The following is a 19,577-nucleotide window of genomic DNA, read 5'->3' on the forward strand; positions in this document are numbered from 1 at the left end:
CTCCAGAACAGAAGAGACATTCCTCTCTTCCTAATTTACCTTAAATCTAAGAAACAACTAACAATTATATTTTTTTACTATAGAAAAAAACCCTCATAAATAGTCACAAAAGATTATGGGACTAAGTAAGAGCAGAAGTGTGTATGGGGAACAGAGAGTTTATGCCTCTGGAAGTGACTATTCTCAGAGGAGGAAATGCCTTAATCTTCTCTGCATTTGACTCTTCAAACTGAACAGAATCAACTTACTCAGCATTTACACACACTACTAGAATTTTTAAGAGTAATTCGAAATCAAATTAAGTACCTGTAGCTAGAAATTTTATCCTATGCAGTTTAACTTTAATAAGGCAGCAAATTATTATCATCACTAGGAAAGGCTTTAATTAGCCCAAGCCCAAAACCCTCTAAAGGCTTAATAGCGTAACTATTTCAACAACACTGCTTACAATCCTTCCTCTGGTGTTAAAAAGCTTGCCAGGGATCCAATTTACTATGAAATAGCATGTTTGGAAGAAAATACAACTTCATTTTCTGTCTGCTTTAAATATAGTGTTAGGACAGTAATCTGGTAAGGAAGATGACATTAGAGAGGAAAAGGATTGTGTTCTAGTTTGTGAAGAAATCTGCAATCTGCAAAGCAGATTGTTTTTAGTTTAAAAGCAACACCAGAGGAAGTCTGGTTCCTCTGCACCAGAGCTCCTTGAGCTCTTGCCAGCTTCAAATGGAGACACAATTCTGACTCTAGTGTAAGTGCTCAGGGCTGACTCCTGTCAGGAAGTTCTGAAATCGTCCAAAACAATCCAGTATGAGTAAGGAACAACCATTTCTGCAACTTCTCTAGCATCCAGGCAGATCTAAACATTTTGGAAACCACAGTGAGCATTCAGGATTTGTAACTGGAAAAGTGGTTTTACACAGTAAAAAAATAAATTTGAGTTGACCTAAGTATGTGGGTGTTCAGTTAGTCAGCTTTTGGAAAGGAACTTAGTTCGTATTTAGTCGTCCTGAATTTTGTTCTGGTACAGGACAGAACAAGGCTGGGATTTCAAAAAGAGATGACACAAAATGAGATTGCTCCAAGGGTAAGAAATTCCACATAGCAAGGAAGATGCATCACAATAAACAAATGAGTGCATAGTGTCAGGCTTACTACAAGTTTTTATTTTCCAGATTTATACCTAACACACACTAAAATGAGAGAACATTTCCACAGCTGAGAAGACTGTGATGAAATAGTAAGAGTTAGAAGAATTTGGTGGCTAATTACAGCTTAGCTGGGGTTACAAAGATTGAAGGAACAGAAACCAAAGGAAATGATTCAGTTTTTACATCATGTCGGTGCTTTTATAAAAACAAACTCCAGCAATATTAATGAAAGTTACTCATAGGAAAAAAAGTTCATTTTTCTTTCTCTCTCACAGGCAGATTTCTACATATCTTCCTCCTGCACATTTGGTACATCACAAAGGGCAGTGAAAATCCAGAGAAAGCCTAACCAAACCTAACCAATTTTCAGAAGTACTTCTGTGCTCTGGCAATGCAATAGAAGCTCAAAGCCTGAGATTTTGAGAGCTCTCACTATGCCTGTACAGTGTAAATACTGCTACCTATGTCCCAACAAACAGGGAGAGGGGAAATCAGTTGTAGTGGATCCTGATACAAGTTTAAATATATACATTCTACTTGAAATAGCAAAATCACAAATAGCCTTAGGAAACTGTGTTTCTCTTACTGCTGCTTAAAAAATACTGCTGATTAATACAATATTTTACTCAGCTAATAGCAAAGGTAATATTTTGGAGAGGAAAGGGAAAATATTATTGTTGTCCTTTATGTTCATTGCTTCTGCTTACTACCTCAGAACATATATGCACTTAAAGCCAATCAGAAAAAAAGAAATCCATTTCTAAGTGTCAAACATCTCTTTCTGCAACAAGCACTGTAGTGCAAGCAAGCCCAACCACACTGAGCCAGTAGTTCTCAATTACCTAAGAGCTGGGTGTGAAACCTCTCTTGTAATTTGTAACATGAGTGCAAGCAAATATTTGGTGAAAGGGTAAGAGCTGTTCGCATGCCCCAAAGGCAGAAAACTAAAGGCCGTGTCAAGATTTCACAACTGAAAAGTGTCCACTGAGACTACCAGAACTGGGGAAGCTCTTCCTGACCCAGCTGCTCCTTTGTCTCCAGCTCCAGCAGAAGCTGCCCTGAGTAGCTGAGGCTGCCTCTGCAGCACTGCCTCTCCTGCAGGCTGTACCCAGCCTGAGCTCTGCTCACAGCCTGGGCTGCACAGGCCAAGTCACAGAACCATACAATGTTCAGGGGTTGCAATGGACCTCAAAGCTCATTTTGTTCTATTCCCCTGCCCTGGGCAGGGGAACCTTCCACCAGAACAGGTTGCTCAGGGCCCCATCCAGCCTGGCCTTGAATAACTCCAAGGATGGGGCATCCACAGCCTCTCTAGGCAGCCTGTCCAGTGCCTCACCACCTCCCTATAAAGAATTTCCTCCTATTACCTAACCTAAGTTTTCCCTATTTCAGTTTGCACCCATGCCCCCTTTTCCTGTCACCACAGTTCCCACAACAAGGCCCCCTCTGGCTGCCCTGAAGGCCCCTTCAGGTTCCAGGAGGGGCTGTGAGGTCTCCCACTCCCACAACCTTCCCCTCTCGCAGCTGAGCAGCCCCAGCTCTCTGGGCCCGTCCCCACAAGGGAGCAGCTCCAGCCCTCTCAGCAGCCCCATGGCTCCTCTGGACTTGCTCCAACAGCTCCAAACCCTCCCCGTGCTGCACAGCCCAGACCTGTGTGCCACAGTCCAGGCTGGGTCTCACCAGGCAGGGCAGAGAATCACCAGGTCAGTCTGAGTTACACAGCACTGGGAATGCACTCACTGTCACTGATGACAAACACAGCTGTTTCAGTATCTTTTTTTGTGCTAAGGGAACTGAGAGACATCTTTCTGTTTCACTGGCATTTTAGTTAATGACTAGGCTAAAAACTGGTAGTTTGGACAGAGGGTATTCCAGAAGATGATGGAAAAGGAGAAAACAAGCAACTGAAAAATACTGTTATTACCAGCATCTACAAAACATACTTGGACTAAAGGGAAAAAAATACAAAGAAAATACATATTCAATAGTAATAAAGTATTTCAGTCTAAACCCTCAATATATACCCCTGTCTCATCAGGCATTATGACAAATGTTACTCTGCTGTTCCAACAGCAAAGATAAATGTACTGTTTCCACCTAACTTTTTTAAACAAGGACACGAAAAGACAAACAGTACAAGCAAGGACAAATTTCAGAGGACATGTGGCCACAGAAGACTTCAGCAAAAGCTCTGTAAACAGCCAAAGAAGAACTGATAATCCTCCCTCCCACACACAGTAAATATACAATGGACAGACTGGCTAGGTCTGTGTTTAGCTACACAAGCATTTTGCAGTGGAAAGGTTGTGACTTGCACAGCTCTGATGATCCAACGAGTGAGATTTAAGTTATCATCATCTTTTACTTTCCAATTCTTTCTCAGTAGCAAACTACTTCACAAAAAGAGAGTGTAGATCAAATCAATTTGAGACTTACAGATTTAAAGCCCTATTTGCCCTGCATTTTCAGGGCACAATGAAAGTAAATAACTCATGTACAGTTGGTGCCTATATAACTTAGGTCAGAGTTACAAGGTGCTTATATAGCTTGAGTTATAAGATATCAATATAACCTGTTATCAATACAAGCTAAATCATGACTTTTTATATATCTATATAACCTGAATCCTAACTTTTATACCTATATAACCTGAAAAAATTATACAATGTAATGACTGACTAGTATATACTATACTACAACTAGTATACACTACACTGTAACTAGTATATGGTTAACTAGTTGCTTAATGCTGAATAGACAAAAAAGAAGAAAAACCTCACCAGGTGGATAGCTTTAGAGATAGGTAAGTAGAGTCCTAATGAAAAATCAGCAAATGTAAAGCCAATTAGCCAGAAAATAAAGAATTTAGACCAGACAGACCAAGGAATACCATAACTGTGCATGCTCCAAAGACAAAGTTGAAAAGCTCAGACTTGAAGAAGACTTTGGAAGCCTTCATCAAAGACCCCCCACAACCTCCAAACTGGGGAGGCACAAGTGCAAAAGAACTGTCTAATAGCCATGAGCTCACAGCATGTAAATTAGTTCTGGTGTGTATGTGATGGTGTTGCAGTGACACTGAGCCACACTGAGTGTATAAATGCAGCACAGCATTTGACAGAGGTTGGTGAGTTAGGAGGAGAAATCCCCCTCACTGCAGTAAACACATACCTGCTCTACAGACACTGCTCTGTGGGGGTTTACTTCCAGCCCACCTTTTGGGCATCACAGTGCTTTACAGTTCTCAAAGCCAGATGTAATATTCCTGTTTCTGCCATATTACTGGATACTGCAGATAAAAGTTACATTCATACTTTCCAAGTAATTTTTTGCTTCTAACTGCTAGGTACGTCCCTGGGCCTGGTGACATTCTTTTTTATGTATTTTCAGATATTTTCAGCACTAGAAACATAAGCATTGACAAATGCTTTATTTAAGAGTTCTTAAACTCACTATTTAAGAATTAGGGTGCTCATCTCCCCTTCTTATGCTTCCAATGATCATTTCAATGACAGCCTTTGACAATATAAGGAAATTAGGATGCCATGTGCTTTTTGTTTTGCAAATAAAGATGGAGAAAATAATCTCCATGGGTAAGTGTTTTTCAGAATTTGATCCACAGAAAATGCACTTATACTTGTCCCAGTTCTAAATATAACTCTCCATTCCTTCTGGGAGCCTGACTGGGTCTTCAGCTTTAATTTTGGCAAGAAATGCTGCCATTGATCTTACATTTACCTTCCTTGCTTTTCAGAAACTCCCATCACCTCTCATCATTCACATTAGGGTGTTTTCTTCTCAGACAGGGGTCATAATTTAGGTAGTGAAATTAATTGCATACTCAAAAAAGGAAGAGGGGAGAGTAAATGCTCCTTGTGTACTGCAAGGAGCATTTTGGTCTTTTGTCTACCAAAAAGTGTACTGTAGGCTGGGAGAGATTTTTCTAAGGTTTGTATGGGTTTTCCAAAATTCTGTAGGGACAGTCAACAAGAAGAGCACTAGAGCTGGAAAATACACCTTCCTTTTTCTCTTAGGAGCTCACATTCAAATGCAAATTCCTCCCTTTTTTGACTAAGCTGAAAGGCTAATTTTTATTTAATTTTCTTATTTGCATTTTGAAGAAATTCTCTCCTTGCAGACATTCTGATATACAGATGACTGGGTGTGCACTTAAAAAATACAAGTTTAAGAAAGTTGCCCCCACCCATGGTCATTTGAGATGGTAGCCCCTGAGATTTCAAGCATGAGTCATCTCTATTTCTCATTTTCATTGTGTAATACAAATGCTTTGAGGGTCAATAAACAGTAGGAGCCTTGGGAGCAAGCACAGTTTAATCTTTTGAACAGATTCACAGTATCTTCCAGTGAAAAAGTGATGATGTTTTTTGTACGTTTAAGGAACTGCATTTTATTGTAGTTTTAATGCAAAACTTCAGCACAGTCTATTGTTTGGTTCATGTTGAACCTATCCCATTACTTTCTAGGCAAACACAACTAGAATTCATTTCTAAGTATTCATCATCTCTGGATCCACACATGAAATTCCCAAGCTGTAACTTTTCAAAGACAGGACTACATACTGCAACTTTTTGCTGAACTGACTTTAAAACTTTTTGTGAGTGAACTTGCCTTCTGCTACTTTCATGTGCTTTATGGTAGGCCAAGATACCTTTAGGGTACATTTCTGTTAATGATGTTATTTGGCATTTTCTGCCAAGGAAGGCAATTTTACTGCTGTACTGTTTCATAACAGTTCTTAGATTTTTATCTGCACTTCAAAGAGGAAGTGAGGTGACCAAACAAATCTCATTGCAAATTACATTTTCCCCTACAAGGCAAAGTGCACATTCAAGTTTTTACATTTAACAGCTCTAAACAATATTTTGTTCAAAAGTACTCTGAACGTAATCATTCGTACTAACGAGAACACAGCAGAAACTAGCACAATTCTTCAAGATGCCTTAAAAAAAATATGCAGGGAAAAAATACCTCTGAAACAGTTTTAAACACCAAAGTTTTGAACTTTACCACCCCCCAACAAATGTGCCTTGCACTTCTTATTTACAGGCAAGAAAGAGTTTAAGGTGTACAGTTGCAAAGGCAGAAGCATTTGATGTTCTTAGCCCAAAATATCCAAGTGCCATTTGCAAAGCAGCAGAGGGCAGAGGATCACACACTGCAGGCCTGAGCTGGAGCTGCCTCTGGCCAAGGAGCTGTGTAACCACATCTCCATGTCCTACCCATGTCCATGTCCTATCCCTCAGCAAACCACACTAGCACAGGACAGCTGGGTGCTAGCACAGCCACAGAGCTTCCTGAAAGAAAATTTGTTCAGATCCTGACAGTCCAAAAGACAAAAAAGTGTGTGTGACTATTTGCAGCAAAGCACATAGCTTTGATGCCATGACTTTTGGTATTTATTTAGCTAACTGGGTAATTTTAAGTTCGAATAAAGCAGCAGTCACAGTAGGAACTGCAGAAGAAAAAACTGTGCAGCACTAGACTAAACAGACAGTAAAATGGTCTCAGACAAATTCTGAAGGAAGTTTCAAGAGGAAACTGACCATTCTTTCAACTTATTTTTAGGAACTTTTTGTTTTGAAAAAGGGACTGAAAAATCCTTACCATGACACAGTGTATCACAACAACAATTCATAGTTTAGTAATAAAAAGCAATTAATAATTTAGTTTATTAACAAATGCAGTGATATTCAAAAAACTAACATTGTCAGAAAATGTTTCTAATTCAACTTAAAAATACACAGTCCCCATTTCAAGTCTATCAGATTGATCCCTACAGTGATGGGAGGACAAAGTTCCCTGTTGAAGTTTTGAGTAAGGGTTAAGGACCATTCTAGTTATTGTCAACTATTGTCTAGTTATTGTTATTTTGCTGCTCACTAGCAGACACAATTCATTTTACCTTGAACAGAACTGTAAATTGAATGTATCTGGGTAAGGAGGTTGATAAACTCACAAAAAAATCTAAAAAAGAAAAACATAAAATAGTGAAATTTCTAGGCCCTCTTAAGTTACAAACACATCTGAATAGACCACTCAACCCAAACCTTTCCTGGCTTGGTAACAGACCTTTGTCAGGTGTTGGCTGTCAGTGCCATTTGTACAAACACTACCTGCTCCTTGAAACATGGAACAGGGGGTATGTCAGGGCATTAGAAACCATTAGAAACTCATGACATTCTCATGTTTAATTTTCACCTCAGGTTTATGTTCTGAGCACCTTCAGGAGTTTGAATGATGTAACATGCTGCCAAAAGCATGCCAGACAAAGAGTTCTCATGTGTACTCAGGATGGTTAAATCTGGCATCAGACTGCTTTGAACAGCCTCAACAGTAAAGCTTAGGCAACCCAGCAGTCAAAGCTTACCTTTCTGAAGGATAAATTACTTAATGCTATCCAAGTTACAAATGCAAATCTCAACCAGGAGAACTAAAAGCTAAGAGGTAATATGTAAAAACTGTCTCAAACTATTTGTTCTGTCTGAGGAACACCAATGGATCAACTTAGAGAAACAGACAAGAGAAACCTTTGCCACCATTGCCTTTCAGGGAATAACACATCCTCCCTTTACCTTTTCAACCCACATCTGGACACAGACCACAACCCAGAACGGTTGGAAAACATCTGGTGTGGTAATGTGATCAGGACAGAGTCTTACACAGCACAGTGAGAAATAAATGTATGTGGTAATCATTCATCAAACCACCTTTGAGCATGCAAATAACCTGAACTCATTCAGGGCTAGAATGAGGGGTTTTTCCTGCAGTTATGTCAGACAGAAACTGCCAGGTGTTTATCATCTCTCCTCCTAGCTGAGTTCATGGAGCTGTAAAACTTTCTGCACAGGTACTGTTATTGAAAGACATGCAAGAAAAGCAGCCTGAAAGAGCAGCTAGATGGAGAACTGGCAATCCCAGAATGGCAAAATGCAGCACACTCCTACAAGGAGAATGCTCTGCATGGTTTTCTAAGGCATAACCTTGCTCTGAGTCCTATTCCAGTCCCCACTGTCTCACCCTGCTTTTCACTCAAGCACAGCAAGCTTAGTTTCACTTTCTAGCTGTTCCTCTTGCCTGTGGCAATACATTTCATAAGGAAAGCACTTCTGACTAAGTTGCTCAAACAGAGGAGCTCATAAAAATGCAGAAGTATTTGCATGCTTATAAAATAAACAGATAATCCATTTTCATAATGAAAATCAAATGCATCTATCAAACAAAGGCACAAAACCAAGGCCATCAAGTTCAGTATTCACTTATCCTGTATAAATAGACAGTATGACTCAGCAGTACATACAGCTGCCTTCATGGAAAGTAACGTGCAGAATGACAAACTAATGAGCTACCATGAGCAGACAGAAAATACTCCATCCTTCCTACTGCTACATCTGGTGCACAAAGACCACAGGCACCACAAACAAAGATCTCTTCCTTCTTTTTAATTTTTTTAATATTTTTGTATCACTTTGCTCTTAGTTGACATTCTCACTAACTGCTTACTCTTCTACATAACATTCAAAACTATAGAAGATACTGTTTGTAAAACTAAACTTTACCTTTACAGTATTGCAATTCTTTTAGTATGTGCATTTTCATTTTGTAAGAAAACCAAACAAAAAGTGCCATACTAGGAACAGAAAAGAGAGGTTAGTACTTAAAGCAATTTTTAGGATACAACACAACATCAGCAAATTACTTTGGTGAATTGACAAAAACGTGACCTCAGTGTAAGGGAGACTCCAAAAGAGAAGTGAACAGTTCAACAAGGGTCTGGTTCCCTGAGTCCTCCACTTTAGGCTCGTGGCAGTAATTGAATGCAGCTCTGGCCTGAGGTGGTCCCACCTGGGTGCAGAGTCTGCAGCCCCTGCTCACAGCCTGCAGCTGCATGGGCTGTCTGACCCCACTCATGGCTCAGTCCCAGAAAGGGCCACTGAGAGAGAGGAAGTGATCACCTTGGTTTAGTTCTGCTGAAACACAGTCCTGTGCTTTGCAAGAACTTGAAATAAGCCTGAAAACAGAGCTACTGTTGAATGAAGTAACCTCCACCTATTTGTTGCTGCCCCGCTCCTTTCAGCAGCAGCCAGAGTGAGACTGCTGGCTGCAGCCTTGGCAAGCTTAGTGCATCCATGGAAGTGTACTAGAGGGGAAAAAAGGCAACCAGAAGCTCTACCATGATACATAATCCACTTTTATCTTTACTGAAAGCCAAAAAAAACACAACCCAAGCCCAACCTCCCTCATACCTAGCCAGTTTAAAAAATTTATTGCAGATTCATTTTATACACTCCAAAATACTTTAACAGACATAATTTTTGTTATGCCTGTGGAAGGTCAGGAGTTAGTAATTTTCCTAATCCAAAGTGACTGTGTGGTAGCTGGCTGCCAAGCTGGCAGCTTAAGCTCTGAGAGCAATGCCCTCATTCATAAATTTTTGGGATTTTGCTGTGAGCCATTCAGCATGCTGTGATCCACTGTGTCCAGCTCCTCAGACTGAACTGGCATATTTGAAATAGTGACATTTCATAGGCTGCTCAGCTCCTCTGGCTACCAAAACAAATGGGAGAATGACTCAATGTGTATTCTACTTATCATGTGCTTTAGATAAACTGAATTTAATGTGATCTTTTCCAGAATTATTGCATGTATGCTACTGGGGAGGAAACAACAAAGTACCCAATGGATCACTTAGACAAGGTGAAGTCTTTCAGTAAATCCAACCAGTTATATCAATTTGCCTTTTTTTTTTCCAGACTGACACTTGCACCCTCTTACCAGCCAGGACAACACAGACTCCTTGTGTTCTTACCAGCTTCCTTCAGCCCTACCTACTCAACAGGACAGTGGTGTCAGTGCACATTTAAATGTGCAAAGACTCATTGTGCTGCATGTGCTACCTGCCACAAACATGTGCAATAAAATGGTGAACTACAACACAGGGTGAAATTAGAGCAAACACTTTGTAGTACCTGCCCAACTTGATAGTAGTGAGTGCTCTTTGTATTCCACTGCATTTGAGGAATTGACAGTAATCATTATTTACAATCTTCTGTTTCTCTAACTACATCCTTCTTAGTGTACTTTTTGGTTCAAGTGCACAGAAACAGACCTAATAAATAAATTACTGTTTTGTAAATTGTAACATCTCCCATCAAGACTTGTTGCCAGATAAGCAATCACTATATGAACACAAAAATGTGTTTGAGAAAGTTCTTATTTTAGCAAACACTGTGGTATAGGAGGCTTGTAATGGAGCTGAGAAAGTTTGATGTAGAAGGGGCAACTCACCTGCTCAATCTCCAAAAGTACAGCACACCTTCAGCTTTAAAGACCAGCAGAAGATCTGATTTTTTCAAGCTAATCAGTACATTTTCCCCTGAACCACAAAGGACAGCTCTTATAGCAGAGTGCCTCCTATAAAAAAATTCAAGCACAGGAATCAACTGGTGTGCCCAGGGGTGCTGTGGAGAACACAGAGATGGGGGAATGAAGGACACCAGGCTCCCCCAGAGCCCACAGCAGGCTCGTGGTGAGAGCTGCTGCACTGGGCAGAGACTCACACAGTTTGCAGCTGGGGGCCTTCAGGTGCCACAGCAGGACATGGACAGGCTGAAAAACAATCACAGGAAAAGCTAAAAGACAGAAACACTGCTGTACTGATGTCTGTAAAAGCCTCTGTGCAACTGAGGGACAGTGAGAATTCACTTGCATGAGGAGACAAAGCAAATTTAACACAAGTGTTAGGGCTGTTCTTACCATGGCACATGACAAAGATTTTCTGGCAGCTTTAAAAGAAGTGCCTTAGGGCACACAGGTGCTCTGAAGAAATCAGTTATTTGTTTTATATTTCTTTTCCCAGAACCTGAACGGGGAAATACCAAATAAATACGCTTATAAACTACCAACACAGAATTTTCTCTTTGTGGTATTACACGTTCAGCATTATAACTTTTTCAGTTCCTCTCTGTGCCAATGTTTGATTTTTTTCTGTGAGCAGGACTTCTGCAAATAAGGCCCTTAAAAAAGCTTAGGGGTGACTTACCAAGAAGGGCAGTTACACAGCTATTTCAGGGGCTACTCTGCCAATGAGCTGAGTAGGTGGATACAGGGGATGTATAAATTACAGCAGTGCCAAGGTGAGCAGAGACACAGCTGAAAACAAAACTATTTGGGGATGGGAGGAAATACTTCAGGAAATAAGCAGCAGCATGTGGATGCTCTGACTTTCTTTAGTCGGGATGTTTGAAGGTCAAAAATTTCAGCACAGAAATAAAAGTGTTCAAGCTCTCAGTCCGCAATAAGCCCAACCCCAGGGAAGTCAAACCACATGTGGGTGTGTAGTGGGCACTGCTGACAGCACCAGAGCCCACAGCACACTCAGACTGCCATGCAGCAGTCAGAAAGAACTTTACTAAAGGCACTACTGGCACTCCAGTCACATCTCTGAAGTTACACAGCAAACACCCAAAGTAGCAGCTCTATAAACTGGATACTGAATCACCGAAACTGAGCCACTGCATGTACAGAGGAAAATCTCAGTGAAGGTGGGGTGCAGGATGCACCTCTTGTAGCTTATAATATGCCAAAAACTATTTTAAAAAGCACCATCCTTTCCTACTACTTCAGTCTACTTCTCTGTCTCCTAGAATATGTCACACTTACTAAGCACAATTTAAATTAAAATGTTGTGTAGTTGGGTGAAGCACATTGCCAAGTGGAACAAAGATCAGAGAGTGTACTAATACTACCTTCCCTTTAAAATAGGTTGCAGTGTCTTGTAATATAGCTAAAAAAAAACCCAACCAAACAAAAACCAGGTCTGCTGTACAAATCTAAGAGCACTTTTGCCAAACATAACCATTAGCTTAATGTCAAAACTTTTACATGTTGGCCCAGCTCATACTACAACAAAGGAAGGGGATAGAGTAAATATGTCATTAACATATATTTTTAAAATAAAGCATTTATTTATTATAAGTTTATTTTTTTTATAACCTTAAAACAAGCATTTCTGTAACTGCCTGGGTATTGCTCACTTACAATCTTATTTTTTGCAGTAAGGAGAGTTAGAACAGAACACCACCTCAGTGTTATTAAAATGGTAATTTAAACATCTCGTAATTAGTACAAGCTGTAAGAGAACAAGTACTGGGATGTAATGTGCTATTTTAAATCTGTCCTTGCAATGTTAACTTGTTTCTAATGTCACAGTTTTTCAAGCACACCTAGATTATTTTTAAAATTGATACACATATTAATATTCTAACTGCCAGTAAACATCTATGCTATAAAACATCAGGGTTTGGAAATAAGGGCACTTTCTCTGTACACTAACAAAAGTGATGAGCAAAACTCATGCAATGAGCTGCAGCATCATTACAGCTTCAAGTCAAACAGATGTGTATACAGGTCTTCTGCTCTGAGTTTTGACATTTAAAGCTGTCATTGCCAGACCAGTGAGTTTACAATAAGACCTTTAAAAGAAATAAAAACTTGTTAACCTAAAAGGAAAGTTACAAGTATGTTTTTAAAATAAGATGCCCTACTGATGAAGCAGTAATGCACTACAGGGAATCAACAGTCAGATCAATATTCATAGAAGGAAATCCTCCAAATCCCAGTACATTCGTTTTTGTCCTCAAGGAACAACAGTGGTATTGCAGTATAACAGATTTAAGAGTCTCGGATTTAAAGTGATAACCAGGGTTCCACCTTGGATCACTTTAAATCTGAGACTCTTAATTCTGTGATAATTGGTAGATCACTTTATCTCTACCTTGGAGATAAAGATATCTCACCTTGAAGCCTGGTGAACTCCCAGATGTACAACAGCCCTTGATTTAGTATCAACTGTACTATAAAACCCATGCAAAAATGTATTTTTTAAAAAATAATTTCTCAGTAGCTAGGATTCCTTAAAACCACTTTACTGAGGTGAAAAGTACCCTTTGATTTCAGGGCCAAGTCCAAGTGCTTAGCTCTATCTGAAATAAAAAAAAAGGAAAACAATTCCTCACATCCTTCACATTACACAGCTGTTACTCCAAATGTAAAGCAAATAAACTGCACACTGACTTTCTGAAGCAGCAGCATTTGCTCCGACCTCACATCCGTCCTAAGAAACTCATGCACTCAAACTCTAAAATTCACCCATTATACAAACTGACAATCTGGCAACATATTGGCTGAAGGAAAACACTTCCCACTCCTCCCAGTCCCATGCCCACAGTCATCTTTCCTTGCTTGTTCTGCCCCTCCATTTCCCCACACTGCCTGTGCTATTTATTTCCTTACTAAAAATTTGTTCAATGTGCCCTTGAGTTTTCTGCTATATTTGGGATCATCATAAATAACTCTCCAGACAATTGTACCATCAGGCCTCACACCCACACACTCCTTGTAACAAAACTCTGCAGGCTCAAGGCCTCATCCAACCTGGCTTTGGACATTGCCAGGGCTGGGGCATCCACAGCCCTCCTGGGCAACCTGTGCCAGCCTCTCACCATCCTCAAGTAAAAAAGAAGTTGATGCCAGCCCCAGGTCAGTCCTGACCCAGAAGCTACTCTGAGCTGTGGCAGCACAGCCCAGCAGCAGCACAGGAACCTGCACAGGACACAGGCTCCCTATCTAGGGCAACAACAACAGCACCAAGAATTCCCACCCCCACCACTCATTCCTAACCTCTGTCTCACACACTTGGTCAGGTAAATAATGTTATGAACACCTGGCACACAATGGAAGCTGTATCTTGATTAGGAGTGCACTTCATAGGCAGTGCTAGGCAGGAACTGATAGCCCTGATAAGATGTGGGCAGGCACAGCAGTGCTGTAGTTTATTTACCTTCTGCCCAACCATTTCTGTTGATACCAGTGCAGATCTCACTAGGTGCTTTCTGAAGAGAAGGAAACTGAAACCACAGCTCCTAGGCAAAGCTGGCCACTGGCCAAATCTTTTTCCAAACAACATCTTTTAGGTCATGTCCATATAAAACCAGCAAAACCAACTCACAGCTCCAGCATACCCAGGACTAAGGCAAGGTCCTCCCCGTGCACAGAGCAGTCTGACAAAGGGCCTTGGTGCTGTCAGGCTCCACAGGTGTAGGAGAAACCTGTCCCAGCACCTGAGTGTGTGCCTGACCTGCAGTGCCACACAGCTCACCCCGAGTGGCCACAGAAGGAACAACCAGTGCTGCACTCAGTTTGCTTGCATGTGCCTACCTACAGAGTTCAGCATTTAGAAGAAACAGATAGCTTCTAGGAGTGTCAGCAGATTATAGGCAATCCTAACTTCCCTCCACCACACTCAACCAAAAAACCAATAATAATCCATATCCACTGTAAACATAGCTCTGCCAGCAGAGGAGAAACTTTCTTAAGCCATCCCTTCCATACAGCTAGTCCATTCCAAATGGAAATGTGAAGGGCAGTTACAGGGAGGAGAGCAGGAGACTGGAACAACGATGAACACCAAAGCAGTCACTCTGCAGCTGCCCCAGAAGGCAGTAAAATTAAACAGTGTGGACAACTTTTGAGATAAGCCTTCCACAAAAAAGGCTGAAGACGTTGCAACATCTAAATAACAATCCAGTCCATGAACAAACAGAAAGAAACCATAAATTCTGTTCCTCGGGAAATTGTTTTCCTCCTTCCATTCAACTTCCTTCTCTCCTGCAAAAACAAATGTCCTGAAGCACAGTAACCACATGCTTATTTGAGTATAGTATGAAATTTCCCTTAATCATTAACTCTAACTCTTTTTTAGTTTAAGCAATGCCTTACCCAGAAGGGTTCTTATAAAAGAGCACTCATTCATTTCTCATGCTAACTACCTAACTCTATTTATCATTAACTTCAATATATTTTGCATGTTTACTTGGCTCAGGCTACTGTTTGGTATTTGAGTACTAACTTTATTTACATCAGTGTAATAGGCTGCACGTATTTTACTAGATAGATATCATAACATCACCTGGCTAACATAACTGTATGCTAAGCCTTGCCTTAGTAGTTTGTTAGGAAATGGTTTCTCCATTTTTATAAAAGAGCTGAAGCATTACCCTTGCATTAGGAGAAGGTGTCATCTGCTGAACTCTGCTAATTTATTATGCTGAAAGTTTATAGCTGCTGCTGTTGGATTATTCAATAGCAGCCAGTGGGCAGCACCACCACTGGCAGGGCATGTTCCAGAGGGCATTAAAGGTAACACATGAAATAACTGTGCATGAAATGCAAACCCCTAAATAATGAACACCTCCTGAAACCCCCCCACCACAGCAGGGTCTGGGGGGAAATCGTCTCTTTCAAGTTTATACAATTCTACAATTTAAGACAACAATGAAAGGGGAACTGATAAATACAAAGAACTGAGAGCTATGTTAAATATGTATTAAATAGTTTCCAAAATAACTTTTATGAGGAAATATTTAAGGCTTCTGTAGAATTGTATTAGAAGTCAAACTTTGTATCCATGCACAAAGAGCAGAAGAAATAAAAATGAAATCTGAAAATGACAAGTTTCATTTTAATGAAATGTCAGAGACTGCGGAACTTGGCTACCTGTCTTTTGATTGGGTGGAAAGACTGAAGACATTAAAATCTTAAACATATCTTAGGGAAAAAGAAAATCCATGTCTTCAGTCATTGCAGTTAGTCTGAGTTGACAAATTCCAAAGATTTAAAAAGCAGGACTTACAGACAAAAACATCGTATGTTTCTAAGGTCTATCTGCAGCTTTATTTGCTCATTTTTGGCCTTGAAATTGTCAAGGCTACAACTGCAAGTTTGTCTAGAATAGTAAATGACAACACACACCATATTCTTATTTTCTGCAACAAACCAAGATGCAAAGAGGACCAACAGAGGATGCAAGCAAGGACCAACATAACCCTTAACCTAACAATCATCTTTCACCATCATCAGGGACTTCAACTGTCCATTTACTTTCTATAAAACATTCCTCAACACCAAAGCCCTCTGTTACCTCCATCTATATTTACTGAACATCCTCACTGAAACGTTTTGTACTAGCACTCCTTTTTTTCCCAGCAGAAATGCTTCATATTTCATTTTTCCCCAAATATTATATGTAATAAAGGTTTATGCTACAATTATTTCATTAAGGGACTAGGCAAACTGGATCAGGAGAGCTCTGTGCAGCCAGGGCAGGGACCCAGGTACTGCACGTGCACTTGCTTTTCGAACAAGTTTCAGAAATCCACAACGGGGATGCTCTAGAACACCAAAAAGCAAAATCTAAAATGTGCAGCCAGTTTCTTGCTTTCCCTGAACAGGTGTTTAGTGACGTGGAGCAGAGAAGCCAGCGCTGGGCGGTGAATCACCTCTCCTCATCAGCATCAGCCCATCTCCGAGCCCAGCCTCCTCCCCTGCATCCAGGCGGGGGGCGGGGGGCTCCAGGGGCCGGGGGGCTCCGGGGGAGGCCAGAGCTCGGCCGAAGCACCGCGCAGGACCCAGGGAGAGGCCGGGGATGAGCTCGGGCCCGGCGCGGGGCCGGGAAGGGGCGGGCGGGGGGTCCGGCTGCCGGCGGGAGCGACCGCGCTCGGCCCCGTGGGCTGCGGGCGTGACGGGGAGCGCCAGAGCTGCCCCGGAGCTGCGGAAAGGACCCGGAGAAGAGCCCCGGCCCAGGGCGGTGCTGGGGCGGGCAGGGGCGCTTCCCGCCCGGCTTCACGGAGGGCCGCCCCCCCGAACCCCTCGGCACTTCCAGGCAGCCTTTCCGCGCCGCCACCTGCTCCGGGCAGCGGCCGAGGCTGCTCCTGCCGGCCCGCACCGGAGCGCCGAGCCCCGGTGCATTCTCTGGGCCCGGCCCCCCGAGCCCCGGCGCATCCTCTGGGCCCGGCCCCCGAGCCACAGCCGCAGGGACGGATCTGACCCCGGGTAACCCCGCTCCTTCCCCGGCTGACCCGGCCGCCTCCGCCCCGAGGGAGCCCCGCGGGCCCCCAGGCCGGGGGCAACGCCAGCCCCGCAGCCCCTCTTCGTGAGCGGGGCGACCCTCCCGCCCCTCGCCGCCCCCCACATGCTGCCGAATGGTAGTAAGGGGGGGGAACCAGCTCTGGCTCGTCCCATCTCATCTCACCTCACCCCACCCCACCCCACTCCATCCCATCCCCGCTGCGCAGAGTCCTCACTCACCGTGCCCAGCCCCGGCGTTGCCGGCGGAGATCACAGCGCTACCGGTGGCAGTACCGGCTGCTAAAATGGCTGAGGGCGCGGGGGAGGAGCGAGCCCCGCGCCGCCGCCGCCAAGGCCGCCCAGTCCTCCCTCCCTCCCCTCGCCACCGTGACGCGCTGGGGAAGGGGCGGAGGCGGCCGCGGACCCGAGCCCGGGGACACGGTCAGTGCTGCCGCCGCGTCCCGAGGTGACCCCGGGATTCGCAGGCTCGTGAGGGGGTGACACGGGACCCCGGGCTTCGGGCAGGGCTCGGTTAGCGCGGCCCTTCTGCGGGGTTTGTCGCAGGCCGCGGGGCAGGCCGAGCCTCGGGCACACGGCAAAAGGCGCTGCCGAACCCCAGCTCTGACCCCCGGGCAGGCTCCCGCTGCAAGCAGCAAGGCCGCCAGTCCGGATCTTACAGGCTGGAACAGACGGCTCAGATGTTTGTACCCCAGTTTTGGCTCCTGACAATCTGGAGACCACCAGGCCCGGTCGGAGGCCCCTTTCGTCTTTATTCAGAACACAAGGAACGGGTTTCAGCAGCAGTGCTGACGAGAGCGACTGGGATTACTCACAGCGTGGTTCAAAAAGCCAGAGGCTACAAATATCCCCATGATTCATGCAAGAGTTTGCCAGATGGTTTTAGCTGTTTTGGAGTCTGAGGCTTCTTCGGAAGAGAACTGGCACAAAATAACTTGTTTTTGACAATGCCTCTTCTTAATAGTGTGTAGGGGAAGAGGAAACATTTGGTGCTCCATCTCTGTGGAACAGAAGTCCAGCAGGATCCTCCCCCGCCCCATATGGAGTGGGACAGAGTGTGAAAAAACAAAATTGGCATATATTACATAGCCATTGCTATATTTGGTAACAGGTTTGCTTCCATAAAAGACAGCACCTTGCAGGAGGCTAAAGGGTTCTGGCAACAACTGCACATGCAATGTGGATGTTATATTCAATAATTCCTAGAGAAGCAAAAAGCACATCACTTCCTTGGATAGAGGCTGAGCTGAATCACTGTGTGGATTTTGCTCTCTTTGGACTATATGACATTTGGGGCAGTCTGTTATACTCTCACTTTTTTCTAGTTTGTTTCAAACTCCATTGTTTTTCTTAATGTCACATCATCACTAATAAGAGAACCTGGATTGCACAAGATGCCCAAAGGCATATCTGTTTCATGCAGATTACTTTTTTGATGTAGTTTCCCTAAATGCTTAGAAGAGGTTGGGCAAACCAACTTGCCACAATTTTTTTTTCCCAACTAGAACACTGACACAGCTTCTTTTCTAAATCTTTGTCATGAACAGTAAATAGGCAAGAAACTCTACTTGTAATTTATTCCAGCTATTTTGTACTTCTTACAGTATTAGATTTTGAATTAAGTGCGTACAGATTTACCTTGATGTATCCTGCTGGTGGGTAATGAAAGTATGTCTTGTGGCATGTCTTGTGTCTAAGCCAGCTGAAGCACTGGCATGACCACAGTGGATGAGAACAATGCCTGAGGTAGAACACGATGCTGTTCTCAACAGTGGCTGGCCATCTCCTGGAAAGATGAGGACTTCTGCAACTTTGAGCCCTTTAGCTAGAAGTAGCCTGTATCTGATCTTGATAGACAATGGAAAAGAAATCCAATTGCTTTCTTAGTCCTCTGAGCATCCAGCATCTACAGCTTGATGTCGTTCCACAGTCCAGCTTCATGCTGGGTGGAAATCACTCCTGTATGTTCTGTGCCTTCTGTCTGGTATTTCCATAGGATGTCCCCTGACTTTTGCATTAGTTAACCATTCTCTCTTGCCTCTCTTCATGCCACTCCTTGTTTTACAGATTTCTAACACAGATTCCTTGCACTACTACCATACTCATCTCTCTTCTAGGCTGGCAGGTCTCACATTTTCCAGGTGCAGTTTTGTAGTACCTCCAACAGGTCAGAGTTTCCATCTCTACTGCAGACTGCACGTCCTTGCTGCCAGCTGGATTCCAGGTGCTTCAGGTTGTGCACTTCTGCTGAATGTAACTCTTCCTCTCCTGTCCTCTCCTTTTATGCCCTCCTTGCTGAGGGAGGGGAGATCTCACCAAGCAATGGAACCACCTCATCAACCTCTTCTTGGCCCTGGACAAGGTGGAGCCCCACTCTGCAGGGTTTGTCCACTCATGTCCCCAGGCCAGGCACCACTGACTGACACCCAGGCATCAGTGGTGGTCTTGGGGATGCTCAACAAAGATGAACATCTAGGTCAAACTAAT

General features: G+C 43.1%; 1 protein-coding gene across 2 annotated transcripts in view; it reads right to left on the reverse strand.

Moving 5' to 3' along the window:
* The window catches only part of ACSL4 (acyl-CoA synthetase long chain family member 4), a 38,533-nt gene extending 20,765 nt beyond the window's left edge, over positions 1 to 17,768 (reverse strand). Inside the window, exon 1 of one of the 2 annotated variants that reach the window (XM_058032564.1) lies at positions 17,750 to 17,768. The gene's annotated coding sequence lies outside the window, so the exon portion shown is untranslated. Of the gene's footprint in view, positions 1 to 17,312; positions 17,404 to 17,749 lie in introns of those variants that run through there. The other variant, XM_058032563.1, reaches the window with a different exon arrangement.
* Positions 17,769 to 19,577: the final 1,809 nt, after the last annotated feature.

The sequence above is a fragment of the Melospiza georgiana genome, chromosome 12 (genome assembly GCF_028018845.1).
Source record: "Melospiza georgiana isolate bMelGeo1 chromosome 12, bMelGeo1.pri, whole genome shotgun sequence".
Classification (NCBI taxonomy): Eukaryota; Metazoa; Chordata; class Aves; order Passeriformes; family Passerellidae; genus Melospiza; species Melospiza georgiana.